General features: G+C 58.1%; 1 long non-coding RNA gene across 1 annotated transcript; it reads right to left on the bottom strand.

Annotated features, from left to right (window-relative positions):
* Nucleotides 1-428: 428 nt before the first annotated feature.
* LOC146006978 (uncharacterized) lies at nucleotides 429-17,272 on the bottom strand. The gene is made up of 3 exons (XR_014444157.1): nucleotides 17,138-17,272; nucleotides 8,404-8,558; nucleotides 429-1,577 (listed from the first exon to the last, which is right to left on the bottom strand). It is a non-coding gene; the product is annotated as an uncharacterized LOC146006978 (long non-coding RNA).
* Between the last annotated feature and the right edge of the window lie 2,422 nt (nucleotides 17,273-19,694).

The raw sequence follows: 19,694 nt of genomic DNA, 5'->3' as shown, positions 1-19,694 counted from the left end.
TTACCATTGCTAGAGCATCGTCAAACGACTGATACGTTACCGAACAAAATTCGGCGGGTATGGCGTCGTTTACCGAGAAGCCTACAGGATAAGACAGGTGCTGGATGAGACGGAACTTGCCAGGGACCTTCTTGGGAACGACCCCAACAGGTGAAATCACCATGTTTTCCAGGGGTGGCTCCGAAAAAGGCCCCGCCATACGCCCCATGCGCAATTCCTTGTCCACTTTTTCTCTGAGAACTGTGGGGAGGGAAATGGCCGACCGTAGGTTCCTAAATGATCCCCCCCCTTTGTGCAGGTGCCCTCCCCCTCCTCCTACCGCTGTAAGGGCGGGCGGACACTTCCTCACTATCATCCTCTGCTGCCTGCGCGCTGCGTGCCGGCTTATTCCCCTTATACCCATATGAGCGCCGGGCACGGCTCCTGGCAGCAGGTAATGAGGGAACTTCTCCCTCAGCTGCTGCACTTTCATCAGCCTCGCGGCGGGCGCCGTCATCCGACCTGCGCCCGCCGAGTGATGAGCCCCTGCCGCGCGTCGCGTCACCCCGTCCACTGGGAGTGACGCGGGTAGCAGCCCCAGACGCGCGGTGACTCCCCGCACGCCCGGAGCGATGACCAGCCAGCCCCCCCCGGACGAAACGCCGCGCTCCGGCTGAGGAGGCCCAGACGCCCTGCCTCCGTTACCGCGGCGGGCACGACCTGAGGCCGCGCGCCCGCCGCGAGTTATCGTCCCCCCACGGGTGGCTCGCAGCCCAGCAGAGGAGCCAGCACCCACTGCAGCTGCCACCGAGGGCGCCACAGAGGTCCCGCGCCCACCGCCTGAAGCTGCGGCCTGGTCGCCGTCAGAGACAGGTAGGCTGCCAGCGTCCCTCTCAGCCATGAGCTCAGCAAACCGGGCGGGTGGCCTAACTGACCGCTTGGGTCGCCTAGGGGTGGCCCGGGGCATATTCAGGGGAAATTAAGCTCTTTAATGTGGAAAGTGAGGTAAATGTAGTGACTGAGGCCTACAGGGACAGGAACACACAACCTACTCACAGAATTTCTCCAGAGAAAAGAGGGAGACTCCTCCTCCCTTGGGAATTACATACAAAGCTAACCCTGACCAAACCCTTGTCCCTATAGGCTCCCTAAGTCACATGCTACTTAAGGCCCCACCCAGCTCTCATGTTTAATCCCCTACATGTCTATCCAGCCATTACGTTGTTTTTCTTTACAGTAAAACAGTTTAAAAATGTACAAGTTTTGGAATCGTTTATAATCAATTTCGTGGTTCAGTACAAGACTTCAATCACAGGTGCAACATGATCATACGAGAAACCCTACGCGTTTCGTCCCCTAGGGACTTCTTCAGGGGTAGTACACCAAGATCGATAAGCTTTTAAAACCTTGATTAAGTGTGTAAATATGGGAATACACTCTTGGGTGAGTGCTTGAAATGGTGATGTGGTCACCGTTGTTGGTCTACCAATCCTGTGCTGGTCCACTCAATGGATGGCAACGATTTCAGAACTCAGAGCGCAATATAACGCCTCTTCAGCTGATGTCCTTTTCAACGTTACCGTCAGTTCCGAGTCTACCTGCCGGAAACACAGTCAGCGTGGAGAGGGATCTTAGACAGAAGGATAAAGGGATATATGGAGGGATTTGTAATAAAATGAAGCAATAAGACATTCTACAGTATATAATACAATAGTATAATAAGATACTTAAACAGCCCATGTTGTGGATACAAACATTTGGAATAGTAAAGTAACTTTCAACAATATATACATAAATGCTTCTTATTGTGACATACACCGCATATCTATATTCTCATATTAGTAGCTAGGTTATAAAACTTATGCATTTAAGGTATTACAATATTGTTGTACAGCATATATGAATATTTTCTTATTATAATAAACATTGTGCGTCTATATTTCTATATTAATGGTGGTATCGGATTATAAGGTATATGCATCTAAGATTGTGAAACAATGTATGCAGAGGTTTTTTCTTATTACAACATACTTCAATATATTGGTATCCTTAAATAACACAATAACCAGATTACAATAGAATACTACCATTCTTCTAGGTTTTTACATGGTGTTTTACAACTATATTCCATTCATACCATGTGTGTACCGGGCATATATCTATATATATACTGTATATATAGATCCCCCACCATGCAGTTACCCATTGACCAAGTTTATAATGACAAGTGGGAGGGGGCCCCCCTGACTAAAATCTAGGACACGTTGGCATGTGTTTAGACTTGAGGACAGAAGATTTCGTACCCTTAGAAGGGAAAACTTAGACAAAAGCTCAACTCGACAAAAAAAAAAAATGTTAATGTCGAAATTATCAGCATATGAAAATTTCGGCATTAGTGGGTTTTTTTATGTTTTTTTGTGTCAATTCATACATTTCAGCACATGGACCCCAAATTCGTTATTATTTTGTTTGCCATGCTCCACTAATGCTGTGCTTGGCACACTTTATTCCTAATTAGAGTCCAGATGGATGGTAACGTATCAAAAAGTTACAAATAAAAAAACCTTATGTCTAACTTTTCATGTGTCGAACATTGTCATGTCAAACTTTTGACCATTTCAACCATACGCAAGTTGACCATAAGGTGTCATCATATTGACTGTCGACACAGAGACTGTTGACCAGATACCATACTGAAGACAATCAGGAAAATTAAGCTGTGCGTTGCCTGTATTAGAAAGTACTTTGTATGTAAGAGCTGAAAAACCAATAATTCTAATTTGAAGTTCACAGAACTGCTTGAAGACATAAAATGATTTTGTGAACTTTGGCTCTTACAAAAATCAACTTGGTTTGGAATCAAATGTGGAATAATCTGCTTGCTCACATCTGCTATGTAACTGATAAACTTAGAAGCATCTTCCAATAGGTTATATATCCAGTTCTGTGGCTATGGAGTATAGGTTCAACAGGATTACATTTGCCCCAACTGCAGTGCAAAATAGTTTTTGTGCTTTGCGATCCTGGCTGGCCCTAAGTATGGATTTTGTAAGGGCCAAATTGTAAGGACACAGTAGATCTGTGGAAAATCTTGTGAGAGCTAACCTCTTGTAGACATTAGAATGAATGGCTCTTTATCAATAATGTCACTGATGTTTAATCAATTTCCAATACTTGTACTAGGGTTCTGCGAATGCCAAGTGACAAATGTGGTTTATATGCTCCTTCTGCATAATGGATATTTTTAAAGTATTAAAACTCGAAGCATTGCTCCTTCTCCATGCTGGTAAATCCATACCACGCAATAAGATTTATTCTAGATAGAAGAAGCTACTTGAAAGGTTTTGTGCTATTGACAAAAGACCTGTCTTTCTGACCCTTTTGATTACTGGAGCAGAGATACCATTGATTAGCTATCATTGTTTGTCTTCTTCTCTTTTCCTCTGCCCTTTTAATTGGAAAAAGTAGGAAAGGTGTTATTGATTTGTTTGTAATTGATAAGATACTAAGCTGTATGTTATTTTAATCAATGTCAACATTGTAGAGCGGCAATGTTACATGAGCGCAAAGGGCGGGGTGCGGATATGGTAGCTATGCACCATTAAATAAGACGACTGTGCTTGGACATCTCATATGTGTTAGTGTAGGGGCTCTTCTATTGTCTTCATATAGGAAACATGATGTGTGAATAGCAAGGCTCAGAGATAAAATTATTTTTAATGTAAGTGAAAACATTTGATAATCACATATAAATTAAAATATATGGTACTTGTTTCCTAGCACGGCGCCACCGATTTTGATCGGGTTGGAAAAATCAGGTTGGTCGCATCGCATTGGACCAAATCGCATGCGATGCGACCCAATTTTTACATTGGATCCAATGTGAAATGGTCCCTGGGACAATATTTTACATTGGATTCAATGTAAAATTGTCCCCAGACCTCAATTTGAACCCCCCTGATGGGTCAAATACCCCCATTGTGAATGGCACCCCACGATTGACATCTACCCGAAGCGTGGCGAGCGCAGCGAGCCCGCGAGGGGCGGCGGTACGCGTCCTCTGACCTTTTCATACCCCCAATATCCACGTCGGCGTGGAGTTGAGAATAGATGAGATGGAGGTGAGCGACCCAGATGAGACTATAAAAACCCTTGACGCTATGGTGGATCGCTTTGTTGCTAGGGGTTACCATCTAGCTGACTTACTAGCCACTAAAGTTAAAGTTTTGGCGATTCCTAGAGATGATTGCTTTAAGGGGGCGAACATTAATGTGAAGAATGATAAAATCATTCCTTGGATTAATAAATACACAGAGAGCAGTAGTACCACCACCAAATATGTTAAAAATATGTGGCCTGTGATAAACTCTGACTGTGACTTGCCAGCCCTGTACAACACACGTTTAATGCCAGCCTACTCACGGGGTAGGAATTTGCGGGATTATTTGGTTAAAACCGACATTACCGACCTTTTAAAACCTAAACCCCCGGCTCATTTCTTGTTTAAAACTGCAGGATGCTACAGGTGTGTTGGCTGCACAACCTGTAGTTCAATGCTCACGGGTAATTCCTTCCTGCACCCCTATAGCGGAAAGAAGTACCCTATTAAACATGTGTTAAATTGTTTATCTAAATTCATTGTTTACCTCATATACTGTCCATGCGGACTTGTATATGTAGGCAAAACAGAAACCACTTTTAGGGAACGTATGGCCAATCACTGATTGGCGATACGATCAGCCCTAACTACTGGAGCCAGCGACCAACCTGTACCACGCCATTTCTTGTTGGCAGGTCATTCAGTAGCTAGCCTTCGCACCAAGATCATTGATCACATACCTGAACCCCGACGGGGTGGTAATAGAAGTCAAATGCTATTGAGATTGGAAAGTAGATGGATCATGAAATTGGAAGCTATGTCACCCCGCGGCTTAAACTAGCAGCTGGGGTTACACTGCTTCTTATGATATGGCCAGTATGTTTATTTAATATTCTAGTTATACCTTTGATAGACTTGGTTTATATATGGTCTCTTTAGCCAATTGCCTGTATTTACAATTTGACTGAATTGGGACAACACCGCGCAAATTAATTAATCCATATCGGTAGTCCATTCTTGTATACTGAAAAACATCGCTGCAATTCATAAATATCGATGTAGATGTCTGCATGTATTTTTATTGACCCCCCCCCTTTCTTTTTCTCATTTCTTTAAATTTCTGTATATCACCATGTTTACCTATATTGATTTAATTCATCATATTTATTTATATTTATTTCACTTACTATTTATTTATAGAAGAAAGTTTGTGATTTGTTTAAACACGTGTGATGATTGACGTCACCCCAGGCCACTATCCTGACTGGTCATTGGTCTCCGTGGTGAGCCAAGGCCACAGGTGTGATGGGAGTGTCAATTTGTAATTTAACTCACCTGATTGGTCATGATGTACCTGACGCTTTGTATAAATCCACTTGGTTGTTCATTGTATGTATATCCCTGACGACGGGAGGGTTACCCCCCGAAACATGTCGGATAAATAAAAAGATTTTTTCTACTTTTGCACAAAGACTCGAGAGTGCCGCTTCATTCCCTTATCTACATGGGAACTGCTGCTTCCAAAGAAGGCACCGGAGCCGTTCACTGCTTATACCCTGTGAGTGCCGGATCAAACTCTGCATATATATATATATATATATATATATATATATATATATATATTACATTGACAAAAAACCTTACGGTTTCACATGTCCCATTAAGGCTTCTTACACATGATCTGGCATTTCTGAAACCTGTTGTAACTCTTCCACTCAAACGCCAAAAAGCAATGAAATTACGATCATTAAGGCTGACGCCTTAATGGACGTGTTCCTTGCGCAATACAGATATGGTACGCCATCACAGCCTGTGGGTAAGTGCAGATTCAGCACTCTCACAGAGTGAGATTGCTGTCACTCACACAATGGTGGAGCTGCTAATTCACAGATTTGTGTGCTCATTGGAATACACACATGCAGTCTATGCAACTGAAGGTCTGAGCAGTTACGTGGCACACTCATCCTAATAAGTACCTGCAATCATCTAAAACGGTCTAGCCCTCTGAATTACTATAGTGTTCACTCTAGCACCCGCCATCTTTGAAAACCCATGCAGTTCCTCTTCCCAGCCTGGGTTGTAGCTGTCTACTGTAGTGCTTCTAGCACAGTGTGACCTGTATATCAGCACTGCAAACCAGACCTTTGCTAGAAACACTACAGCAGACAGCAACACCCCAGACAGGGTAGAGGAACTGCATAGCTTTTAAAAGATAGCGGGTGCTAGAATAAACACTATTACTAGAACTATCCCACTGAGGGTCCAACATCTTTCACACTCACTACATATATCCATTTCATTTAGTATTCACATACAGTTACCAGAAACATCTTTCATAATTGCAAAAACTATAATACTCCCAACTACTATGCATCTACACTTTCTTCTCCTATACGCCTTCATCCTGCTCTGTCTTCCCCGATACCAACTGCTGTGTGTCTTCCCTCATCCAAACCAATGTGTCGTTCCCCATCTGCGCTGCCCTGTCTTTCCACACAGATGCCACTGTTTCCTTCTATCTGTGCCACTGGCTTCCCCTCTATTAGTGATACTCTATCTCCCCCTCCATCCATGCTGCTCTGCCCGCCTCATCCATGACACAGTTTCCCTCCATCTGTGCTGCTCTGTTTTCCCTTTATCCCCTTTGCTCCGAACCCCCTCCCCCATCAGTGCTGTCTTTCCTCCAACTGCTCCTCTGTTTCCCACCCAATCGCATCACTCTGTCTTACCTTCCCCAATCTGTGCCACTCTTTTCCACCCATCTGCTTTGTTAGTCTCCCATCAATGCTGCTTAGCCTTCCTACCATCTACGCATTTCTATTCCTCCCCATCTGCACCACACTGCCTCCTACCCCAATCAACACCACTTTTACCTCATCCTCTTGGCTTTGTTTACTGCTCAGACCTTCAGTTGCATAGACTGCATGTGTGTATTCCAATGAGCACACAAATCTGTGAATTAGCAGCTCCACCATTGTGTGAGTGACAGCAATCTCACTCTGTGAGAGTGCTGAATCTGCACTTACCCACAGGCTGTGATGGCGTACCATATCTGTATTGCGCAAGGAACACGTCCATTAAGGCGTCAGCCTTAATGATCGTAATTTCATTGCTTTTTGGCGTTTGAGTGGAAGAGTTACAACAGGTTTCAGAAATGCCAGATCATGTGTAAGAAGCCTTAATGGGACATGTGAAACCGTAAGGTTTTTTGTCAATGTAATTTCATAGCTTTTTTCAATTTATTTTTTTTTTTATTTTAAATTTCAGTGTAAGAATAAAATTTGATTTTTTAAAATGTTTAATGATAACACACCCCTGGCAATGAGACAGCGTACACGCAGGGGGCTCTGGGAAGGGGACAGCGTACACGCAGGGGGCTCTGGGAAGGGGACAGCGTACACGCAGGGGGCACTGGGAAGGGGACAGCGTACACGCAGGGGGCACTGGGAAGGGGACAGCGTACACGCAGGGGGCACTGGGAAGGGGACAGCGTACACGCAGGGGGCACTGGGAAGGGGACAGCGTACACGCAGGGGGCACTGGGAAGGGGACAGCATACACGCAGGGGGCACTGGGAAGGGGACAGCATACACGCAGGGGGCACTGGGAAGGGAACAGCGTACACGCAGGGGGCATTGGGAAGGGGACAGCGTACACGCAGGGGGCACTGGGAAGGGGACAGCGTACACGCAGGGGGCACTGGGAAGGGGACAGCGTACACGCAGGGGGCACTGGGAAGGGGACAGCGTACACGCAGGGGGCACTGGGAAGGGGACAGCGTACACGCAGGGGGCACTGGGAAGGGGACAGCGTACACGCAGGGGGCACTGGGGGGGGGGGGGGGGACAGCGTACAAGTGGGGGCACTGGGAAGGGGACAGCTTACATGTGGGGGGCGGCACTGTAGGGGGACAGCGTACATGCGGGGGGGCACTGGGGGGGGGCAGCGTACACGCAGGGGGCACTGGGGGGGACAGGGTACACACAGGGATAGTGGGGTGGGGGACAGGGTACACACAGGGATAGTTGGGTGGGGGACAGGGTACACACAGGGACAGAGGGGGACGGATTTACCTGGGTGCAGCTGCAGCACAGGGGGGACAGTACACACGGGGGGCAGCATACAAACGGCGGGCACTGGGGGGGACAGCGTACACATGGCGGGCACTGGGGGGGGGGGGCAGGGTACATACAGGGACAGTGACGGGGGAAAGGGTATGCACAGGGATAGTGGTGTGGGGGACAGTTGGGGGGACATGGTGCACGCAGGGATAGTGGGGATGGGGGACAGGGTACACACAGGGAAAGGGGGGGGGATGGATTTACCTGGGTGCAGCTGCTCCTCTGATGGCCCGGGTGGCTGCTTTCTGTCTTCCGGGTGGCAGAGGCAACTCAACGCCGGGGCTTCACCAGACTGTTAGGGCTGCAGGCTGTGGAAGCGGCTGAACCGAGTCCCGGCGGCAGCATGGGGAGGACAGAGTCTGAGCAGGAAATATAATAATAATTATTATTACAACAACAATGCGTACACACGGGGGGCACAGCGTACACACGAAGGGGGGGGCACAGCTCACACACAGGGGGCACAGCGTACACACGGGGGGGGGGGGCACAGCGTACACACGGGGGGGCACAGCGTACACACGGGGGGGGCACAGCGTACACACGGGGGGGCACAGCGTACACACGGGGGGGCACAGCGTACACACGGGGGGGCACAGCGTACACACGGGGGGGCACAGCGTACACACGGGGGGCACTGGGGGGGATAGCGTACACACGGGGAGGCACTGAGGGGGGACAGCGTACACATGGGGGGATGCACTAAGGGGGCACTGCATACACACGGGAGGCAATGAGGCACTGCGTACAAATGGGGGGGGGCACAGCGTACACACGGGGGGCAATGAGGGTGGACAGAGTACACACGGTGGGCACCGAGGGTGGACAGCGTACACACGGGGGGCAATGAGGGTGGACAGCGTACACACGGGGGGCAATGAGGGTGGACAGCGTACACACAGGGGGCAATGAGGGGAGACAGCGTACACACGGGGGGCAATGAGGGGGGAGAGCGTACACACGGGGGGCAATGAAGGGGGAGAGCGTACACACGGGGGCAATGAGGGGAGACAGCGTACACACGGGGGGCACTGAGGGGAGACAGCGTACACACGGGGGGCACTGAGGGGAGACAGCGTACACACGGGGGGCACTGAGGGGAGACAGTGTACACACAGGGGGGGCACAACGTACACACAGGAGGGGCACAGCGTACACACGGGGGCACTGAGGGGGGACAGCGTACACAGTGGGCACTGAGGGGGGACAGCGTACACACGGTGGGCACTGAGGGGAGACAGCGTACAAACGGGGGGCACTGAGGGGAGACAGCGTCCACACAGGGGGCACTGAGGGGAGACAGCGTCCACACGGGGGGCACTGAGGGGAGACAGCGTCCACACGGGGGGCACTGAGGGGAGACAGCGTCCACACGGGGGGCACTGAGGGGAGACAGCGTCCACACGGGGGGCACTGAGGGGAGACAGCGTCCACACGGGGGGCACTGAGGGGGGACAGCGTACACACGGGGGGTGCACTAAGGAGGCACAACGTACACATGGGAGGCAACAAGGCACTGCATACACACGGGGGCACAGCGTACACACGGGGGGGCACTGAGGGTGGACAGCTTACACACAGGGGGGCACTGAGGGTGGACAGCGTACACACGGTGTGCACTGAGGGGGGTCAGCGTGCACACGGGGGGCACTGAGGGGGGTCAGCGTGCACACGGTGGGGCAGAGCGTACACACGGGGGGGACTGGGGGGGGACAGTGTACAACCGGGGGGCACTGGGGGGGGGCAGCGTACACACGGGGGCACTGCAGGGGTACAGCACACACATGGGGGCACTGGGGGGGTACAGCGCACACACGGGGGGGCACTAAGGAGGCACAACGTACACATGGGAGGCAACGAGGCACAGCGTACACACAGGGGCACTGAGGGGGGACAGCGTACACACGGTGGGCACTGAGGGGGGGACAGCGTACACACGGTGGGCACTGAGGGGGGACAGCGTACACATGGGGGGATGCACTAAGGGGGCACTGCATACACACGGGAGGCAATGAGGCACTGCGTACAAATGGGGGGGGCACAGCGTACACACGGGGGGCAATGAGGGTGGACAGAGTACACACGGTGGGCACCGAGGGGGGACAGCGTACACACGGGGGGCAATGAGGGTGGACAGCGTACACACGGGGGGCAATGAGGGTGGACAGCGTACACACGGAGGGGCAATGAGGGTGGACAGCGTACACACGGGGGGGCAATGAGGGTGGACAGCGTACACACGGGGGGCAATGAGGGTGGACAGCGTACACACGGGGGGCAATGAGGGTGGACAGCGTACACACGGGGGGCAATGAGGGTGGACAGCGTACACACGGGGGGCAATGAGGGTGGACAGCGTACACACGGGGGGCAATGAGGGTGGACAGCGTACACACGGGGGGCAATGAGGGGAGACAGCGTACACAAGGGGGGCAATGAGGGGAGACAGCGTACACACGGGGGGCAATGAGGGGAGACAGCGTACACACGGGGGCAATGAGGGGAGACAGCGTACACACGGGGGGCACTGAGGGGAGACAGCGTACACACGGGGGGCACTGAGGAGAGACAGCGTACACACAGGGGGGCACAACGTACACACGGGAGGCAATGAGGCACTGCGTACACACAGGAGGGGCACAGCGTACACACGGGGGCACTGAGGGGGGACAGCGTACACACGGTGGGCACTGAGGGGGGACAGCGTACACACGGTGGGCACTGAGGGGGGACAGCGTACACACGGTGGGCACTGAGGGGAGACAGCGTACACACGGGGGGCACTGAGGGGAGACAGCGTACACACGGGGGGCACTGAGGGGAGACAGCGTACACACGGGGGGCACTGAGGGGAGACAGCGTACACACGGGGGGCACTGAGGGGAGACAGCGTACACACGGGGGGCACTGAGGGGAGACAGCGTACACACGGGGGGCACTGAGGGGAGACAGCGTACACACGGGGGGCACTGAGGGGAGACAGCGTACACACGGGGGGCACAGAGGGGAGACAGCGTACACACGGGGGGCACTGAGGGGAGACAGCGTACACACGGGGGGCACTGAGGGGAGACAGCGTACACACGGGGGGCACTGAGGGGGGACAGCGTACACACGGGGGGTGCACTAAGGAGGCACAACGTACACATGGGAGGCAACGAGGCACAGCGTACACACGGGGGGCACTGAGGGGAGACAGCGTACACATGGGGGGCACTGAGGGGGGACAGCGTACACACGGGGGGTGCACTAAGGAGGCACAACGTACACATGGGAGGCAACGAGGCACTGCATACACACGGGGGCACAGCGTACACACGGGGGGGCACTGAGGGTGGACAGCTTACACACAGGGGGGCACTGAGGGTGGACAGCGTACACACGGTGTGCACTGAGGGGGGTCAGCGTGCACACGGGGGGCACTGAGGGGGGTCAGCATGCATACAGGGGGCAGAGCGTACACACGGGGGGGACTGGGGGGGGACAGTGTACAACCGGGGGGCACTGGGGGGGGGGGCAGCGTACACACGGGGGCACTGCAGGGGTACAGCACACACATGGGGGCACTGGGGGGGTACAGCGCACACACAGGGGGGGCACTAAGGAGGCACAACGTACACATGGGAGGCAACGAGGCACAGCGTACACACAGGGGCACTGAGGGGGGACAGCGTACACACGGTGGGCACTGAGGGGGGACAGCGTACACACGGGGGGCACTGAGGGGGGACAGCGTACACACGGGGGGCACTGAGGGGAGACAGCGTACACAGGGGGGGCACTGAGGGGAGACAACGTACACACGGGGGGGGGCACTGAGGGGAGACAGCGTACACACGGGGGGGGGGCACTGAGGGGAGACAGCGTACACACGGGGGGGCACTTAGGGGAGACAGCGTACACCCGAGGGGGGGGGGGGGCACTGAGGGGAGACAGCGTACACACGGGGGGGGGGCACTGAGGGGAGACAGCGTACACACGGGGGGCATTGAGGGGGGACAGCGTACACACGGGGGTCACTGAGGGGGGACAGCGTACACATGGGGGGGTGCACTAAGGAGGCACAACGTACACATGGGAGGCAACGAGGCACAGCGTACACACGGGGGGCACTGAGGGTGGACAGCATACACACAGGGGGGCACTGAGGGTGGACAGCGTACACACGGGGGGCACTGAGGGGGGTCAGCGTACACACAGGGGGCACTGAGGGGGGTCAGCGTACACACGGGGGGCACTGAGGGGGGTCAGCGTACACACGGGGGGTCAGCGTACACACAGGGGGGCAGAGCGTATACATGGGGGGTCAGCGTACACACGGGGGCACTGCAGGGGTACAGCACACACATGGGGGCACTGGGGGGGGGGTACAGCGCACACACGGGGGGCACTGGGATGGGGACAGCGTACACATGGGGGGCACTGGGGGGGGGTGCGCAGCGTACACACGGGGGGCACTGCGTACACACAGGGGGAACTGGGGGAGGGACAACGTACACATGGGGGCAATGGAGGAGGGACAGCGTATACACACGGGGGCACTGGGGGGACAGCATACACACACAGGGGCAACAGCATACACACAGGGGGCACGGGGGGCAGTGTACACATGGGGGGCACTGGGAGGGGGATAGCATACACATGGGGGCACTGGGGGGGCAGCGTACACACAGGGGGCACTGGGGGGGGACTGCGTACACACGGGGGGCACTGGGGGAGGGACAGCGTACACACGGGGGGCACTGGGGGAGGGACAGCGTACACACGGGGGCACTGGGGGAGGGACAGCGTACACACGGGGGGCACTGGGGGAGGGACAGCGTACACACGGGGGGCACTGGGGGAGGGACAGCGTACACATGGGGGCACTGGGGGAGGGACAGCGTATACACACGGGGGCACTGGGGGAGGGACAGCGTATACACACACAGGGGCAACAGCATACACATAGGGGGCACGGGGGGGCAGTGTACACATGGGGGGCACTGGGGGGACAGCGTACACATGGGGGCACTGGGGGCCGAACAGCGTACACACGGGGGGCACTGGGAGGGGGACAGCATACACACGGGGGGCACTGGGATGGGGACAGCGTACATATGGGGGGCACTGGGATGGGGACAGCGTACACATGGGGGGCACTGGGATGGGGACAGCGTACACATGGGGGGCACTGGGATGGGGGGGCGCAGCGTACACACAGGGGGCACTGGGGGGACTGCGTACACACGGGGGCACTGCGTACACACGGGGGGAACTGGGGGAGGGACAGCGTACACATGGGGGCAATGGAGGAGGGACAGCGTATACACACGGGGCACTGGGGGGGACAGCATACACACACAGGGGCAACAGCATACACACAGGGGGCACAGGGGGGCAGTGTAACATGGGGGGCACTGGGAGGGGGATAGCATACACATGGTGGGCACGGGGGGGAGCGTACGCACAGGGGGCACTGGGGGGGACTGCGTACACACCGGGGGCACTGGGGGGAGGGACAGCGTACACACGGGGGGCACTGGAGGAGGGACAGTGTACACATGGGGGCACTGGGGGAGGGACAGCATATACACACGGGGGCACTGGGGGAGGGACAGCGTATACACACACAGGGGCAACAGCATACACACAGGGGGCACGGGGGGGCAGTGTACACATGGGGGCACAGCGTACACACGGGGGCACTGGGGGGGCAGCATACACACGGGGGGCACATCATACACACGGGGGGCACTGGGGGGACAGCATACACACGGGGGGCACTGGGGGGACAGCATACACACGGGGGGCACTGGGGGGGAACAGCGTACACACGGGGGGCACTGGGGGGGCACAGCGTACACACAGGGGGGGGGGCACTGGGGGCTACAGCGTACACATGGGGGGCACTGGGGGTACAGCGTACACATGGGGGGGCACTGGGGGTACAGCGTACACGGGGGGCACTGGGGGTACAGCGTGCACACGGGGGGCACTGGGGGTACAGCGTACACACGGGGGGCACTGGGATGGGGACAGCGTACACACGGGGGGCACTGGGATGGGGACAGCGTACACACGGGGGGCACTGGGATGGGGACAGCGTACACACGGGGGGCACTGGGATGGGGACAGCGTACACACGGGGGGCACTGGGGGGGCACAGCGTACACACAGGGGGGGGGCACTGGGGGCTACAGCGTACACATGGGGGGCACTGGGGGTACAGCGTACACATGGGGGGGCACTGGGGGTACAGCGTACACGGGGGGCACTGGGGGTACAGCGTGCACACGGGGGGCACTGGGGGTACAGCGTACACACGGGGGGCACTGGGATGGGGACAGCGTACACACGGGGGGCACTGGGATGGGGACAGCGTACACACGGGGGGCACTGGGATGGGGACAGCGTACACACGGGGGGCACTGGGATGGGGACAGCGTACACACGGGGGGCACTGGGATGGGGACAGCGTACACACGGGGGGCACTGGGATGGGGACAGCGTACACACGGGGGGCACTGGGATGGGGACAGCGTACACACGGGGGGCACTGGGATGGGGACAGCGTACACACGGGGGGCACTGGGATGGGGACAGCGTACACACGGGGGGCACTGGGATGGGGACAGCGTACACACGGGGGGCACTGGGATGGGGACAGCGTACACACGGGGGGCACTGGGATGGGGACAGCGTACACACGGGGGGCACTGGGATGGGGACAGCGTACACACGGGGGGCACTGGGATGGGGACAGCGTACACACGGGGGGCACTGGGATGGGGACAGCGTACACACGGGGGGCACTGGGATGGGGACAGCGTACACACGGGGGGCACTGGGATGGGGACAGCGTACACACAGGGGGCACTGGGATGGGGACAGCGTACACACGGGGGGCACTGGGATGGGGACAGCGTACACACGGGGGGCACTGGGATGGGGACAGCGTACACACGGGGGGCACTGGGATGGGGACAGCGTACACACGGGGGGCACTGGGATGGGGACAGCGTACACACGGGGGGCACTGGGATGGGGACAGCGTACACACGGGAGGCACTGGGATGGGGACAGCGTACACACGGGGGGCACTGGGATGGGGGCAGCGTACACACGGGGGGCACTGGGATGGGGGCAGCGTACACACGGGGGGCACTGGGATGGGGACAGCGTACACACGGGGGGCACTGGGATGGGGACAGCGTACACACGGGGGGCACTGGGATGGGGACAGCGTACACACGGGGGGCACTGGGATGGGGCCAGCGTACACACGGGGGGCACTGGGATGGGGACAGCGTACACACGGGGGGCACTGGGGGGGGGGTTCAACAGCGTACACACGGGGGGCACTGGGGGGAGACAGCGTACACACGAGGGGCTCTGCGGGGACAGCGTACACACGGGGGCACTGCGGGGACAGCGTACACACGGGGGCACTGGGATGGGGACAGCGTACACAAGGGGGGCACTGGGATGGGGACAGCGTACACACGGGGGGCACTGGGATGGGGACAGTGTACACACGGGGGGCACTGGGATGGGGACAGCGTTCACACGGGGGGCACTGGAATGGGGACAGCGTTCACACGGGGGGCACTGGGATGGGGACAGCGTACACACGGGGGGCACTGGGATGGGGACAGCGTACACACGGGGGGCACTGGGATGGGGACAGCGTACACACGGGGGGCACTGGGATGGGGACAGCGTACACACGGGGGGCACTGGGATGGGGACAGCGTACACACGGGGGGCACTGGGGGGGGGTTCAACAGCGTACACACGGGGGGCACTTGGGGGAGACAGCGTACACACGAGGGGCTCTGCGGGGACAGCGTACACACGGGGGCACTGCGGGGACAGCGTACACACGGGGGCACTGTGGGGACAGCGTACACACGGGGGCACTGTGGGGACAGCGTACACACGGGGGCACTGGGGGGGAGACAGCGTACACACAGGGGCACTGGGGGGGAGACAGCGTACACACAGGGGCACTGGGGGGGAGACAGCGTACACACAGGGGCACTGGGGGATGAGCAGCGTACACACGGGGGCACTGGGGGACGAACAGCGTACACGCGGGGGCACTGGGGGGCGAACAGCGTACACGCGGGGGCACTGGGGGGGCGAACAGCGTACACGCGGGGGCGAACAGTGTACACGCGGGGGCACTGGGGGGCGAACAGCGTACACGCGGTGGCACTGGGGGGCGAACAGCGTACACGCGGTGGCACTGGGGGGCGAACAGCGTACACGCGGGGGCACTGGGGGGGCGAACAGCGTCCACGCGGGGGCGAACAGCGTACACATGGGGCACTGGGGGGCGAACAGCTTACACACGGGGGCACTGGGGGGCGAACAGTGTACACACGGGGGCACTGGGGGGCGAACAGCGTACACACGGGGGCACTGGGGGGCGAACAGCGTACACTCGGGGGCACTGGGGGGCGAATAGCGTACACTCTGGGGCACTGGGGGCGAATAGCGTACACTCTGGGGCACGAACAGCGTACACACGGGGGGCGAACAGCGTACACACGGGGTCGGGACATCGTACACACAGGGTCACTGGAGGGGGGACAGCGTACACACGGGGGCACTGGAGGGGGACTGCGTACACACTGGGGCACTGGAGGGGGACAGCGTACACACGGGGGCACTGGAGGGGGACAGCATACACACGGGGGCACTGGGGGGGGACAGAGTACACACGGGGGCACTGGGGGGGGGGGACAGCGTACACACGGGGGCACTGGGGGGGGACAGCGTACACACGGGGGCACTGGGGGGGGACAGCATACACACGGGGGCACTGGGGGGGGACAGCATACACACGGGGGCACTGGGGGGGGGCAGCGTACACACGGGGGCGCTGGCTACATACAGGGACAGTGGGGTGGGGGACAGGGTACACACAGGGACAGTGGGGGGACGGATTTACCTGGGTGCAGCTGCTCCTCTGATGACCAGGGTGGCTTCTTTTTCCCTTCCCGGTGGCAGAGGCAACTCAAGGAGGCGCCTAAATCTGGTGCGCAGGCTGTGGAAGCGCCTCAGTCCCGGCGGTACCATGGGGTGGTCAGCGTCTGGGCAGGAAACATAATAATAATATTAAAGGGCACAGCGTTCACACGGAGGAGGGCACAGCGTACACACGGGGGGGGAGCACAGCGTACACACACGGGGGGGGAGCACAGCGTACACACACGGGGGGGGGAGCACAGCGTACACACACGGGGGGCACAGCGTACACACACGGGGGGGAGCACAGCGTACACACACGGGGGGGGAGCACAGCGTACACACACGGGGGGGGGGGAGCACAGCGTACACACACGGGGGGGGGAGCACAGCGTACACACACGGGGGGGGGGAGCACAGCGTACACACACGGGGGGGGGGAGCACAGCGTACACACACGGGGGGGGAGCACAGCGTACACACACGGGGGGGAGCACAGCGTACACACACGGGGGGGAGCACAGCGTACACACACGGGGGGGAGCACAGCGTACACACACGGGGGGGAGCACAGCGTACACACACGGGGGGGGGGGAGCACAGCGTACACACACGGGGGGGAGCGTCTGGGCAGGAAACATAATAATAATATTAAAGGGCACAGCGTTCACACGGAGGAGGGCACAGCGTACACACGGGGGGAGCACAGCGTACACACGGGGGGGGAGCACAGCGTACACACGGGGGGGGGAGCACAGCGTACACACACGGGGGGGAAGCACAGCGAACACACACACGGGGGAAGCACAGCGCACACACACGGGGGGGAGCACAGCGCACACACACGGGGGGGAGCACAGCGCACACACACGGGGGGGAGCACAGCGCACACACACGGGGGGGAGCACAGCGCACACACACGGGGGGGAGCACAGCGCACACACACGGGGGGGAGCACAGCGCACACACACGGGGGGGAGCACAGCGCACACACACGGGGGGGAGCACAGCGTACACACACGGGGGGGAGCACAGCGTACACACACGGGGGGGAGCACAGCGTACACACACGGGGGGGAGCACAGCGTACACACACGGGGGGGAGCACAGCGTACACACACGGGGGGGAGCACAGCGTACACACACGGGGGGGAGCACAGCGTACACACACGGGGGGGAGCACAGCGTACACACACGGGGGGGAGCACAGCGTACACACACGGGGGGGAGCACAGCGTACACACACGGGGGGGGAGCACAGCGTACACACACGGGGGGGGAGCACAGCGTACACACACGGGGGGGAGCACAGCGTACACACACGGGGGGGAGCACAGCGTACACACACGGGGGGGGAGCACAGCGTACACACACGGGGGGGGAGCACAGCGTACACACACGGGGGGGAGCACAGCGTACACACACGGGGGGAGCACAGCGTACACACACGGGGGGAGCACAGCGTACACACACGGGGGGAGCACAGCGTACACACACGGGGGGAGCACAGCGTACACACACGGGGGGAGCACAGCGTACACACACGGGGGGGAGCACAGCGTACACACACGGGGGGGAGCACAGCGTACACACACGGGGGGGAGCACAGCGTACACACACGGGGGGGAGCACAGCGTACACACACGGGGGGGAGCACAGCGTACACACACGGGGGGGAGCACAGCGTACACACACGGGGGGGAGCACAGCGTACACACACGGGGGGGAGCACAGCGCACACACACGGGGACAGTGAGGGGCGCACACACACACGGGGACAGTGAGGGGCGCACACACACACGGGCACAGTGAGGGACGCACACACACACGGGCACAGTGAGGGACGCACACACACACGGGCACAGTGAGGGACGCACACACACACGGGCACAGTGAGGGGCGCACACACACACGGGGATAGTGAGGGGCACACGGGGACAGTGAGGGGCACACACACACGGGGACAGTGAGGGGCACACACACACACGGGGACAGTGAGGGGCACACACACACACGGGGACAGTGAGGGGCACACACACACACGGGGACAGTGAGGGGCACACACACACACGGGGACAGTGAGGGGCACACACACACGGGGACAGTGAGGGGCACACACACACAGGGACAGTGAGGGGCGCACACACACACGGGGACAGTGAGGGGCACACACACACATGGGGACAGTGAGGGGCACACACACACACACGGGGACAGTGAGGGGCACACACACACGGGGACAGTGAGGGGCACACACACACACGGGGACAGTGAGGGGCACACACACACGGGGACAGTGAGGGGCACACACACACACACTGGGACAGTGAGGGGCACACACACACACGGGGACAGTGAGGGGCACACACACACACGGGGACAGTGAGGGGCACACACACACACACATGGAGACAGTGAGAGGGGACACACACACACACATGGGGACAGTGAGGGGACACACACGGGGACAGTGAGGACACACACACATACACATGGGGACAGTGAGGACACACACACATGGGGACATGAGGGGCGCACAC

Source organism: Crinia signifera, chromosome 6 (assembly GCF_055691185.1).
Source record: "Crinia signifera chromosome 6, ASM5569118v1, whole genome shotgun sequence".
Lineage (NCBI taxonomy): Eukaryota > Metazoa > Chordata > Amphibia > Anura > Myobatrachidae > Crinia > Crinia signifera.
This window is presented reverse-complemented; position numbering and strand designations above follow the sequence as displayed.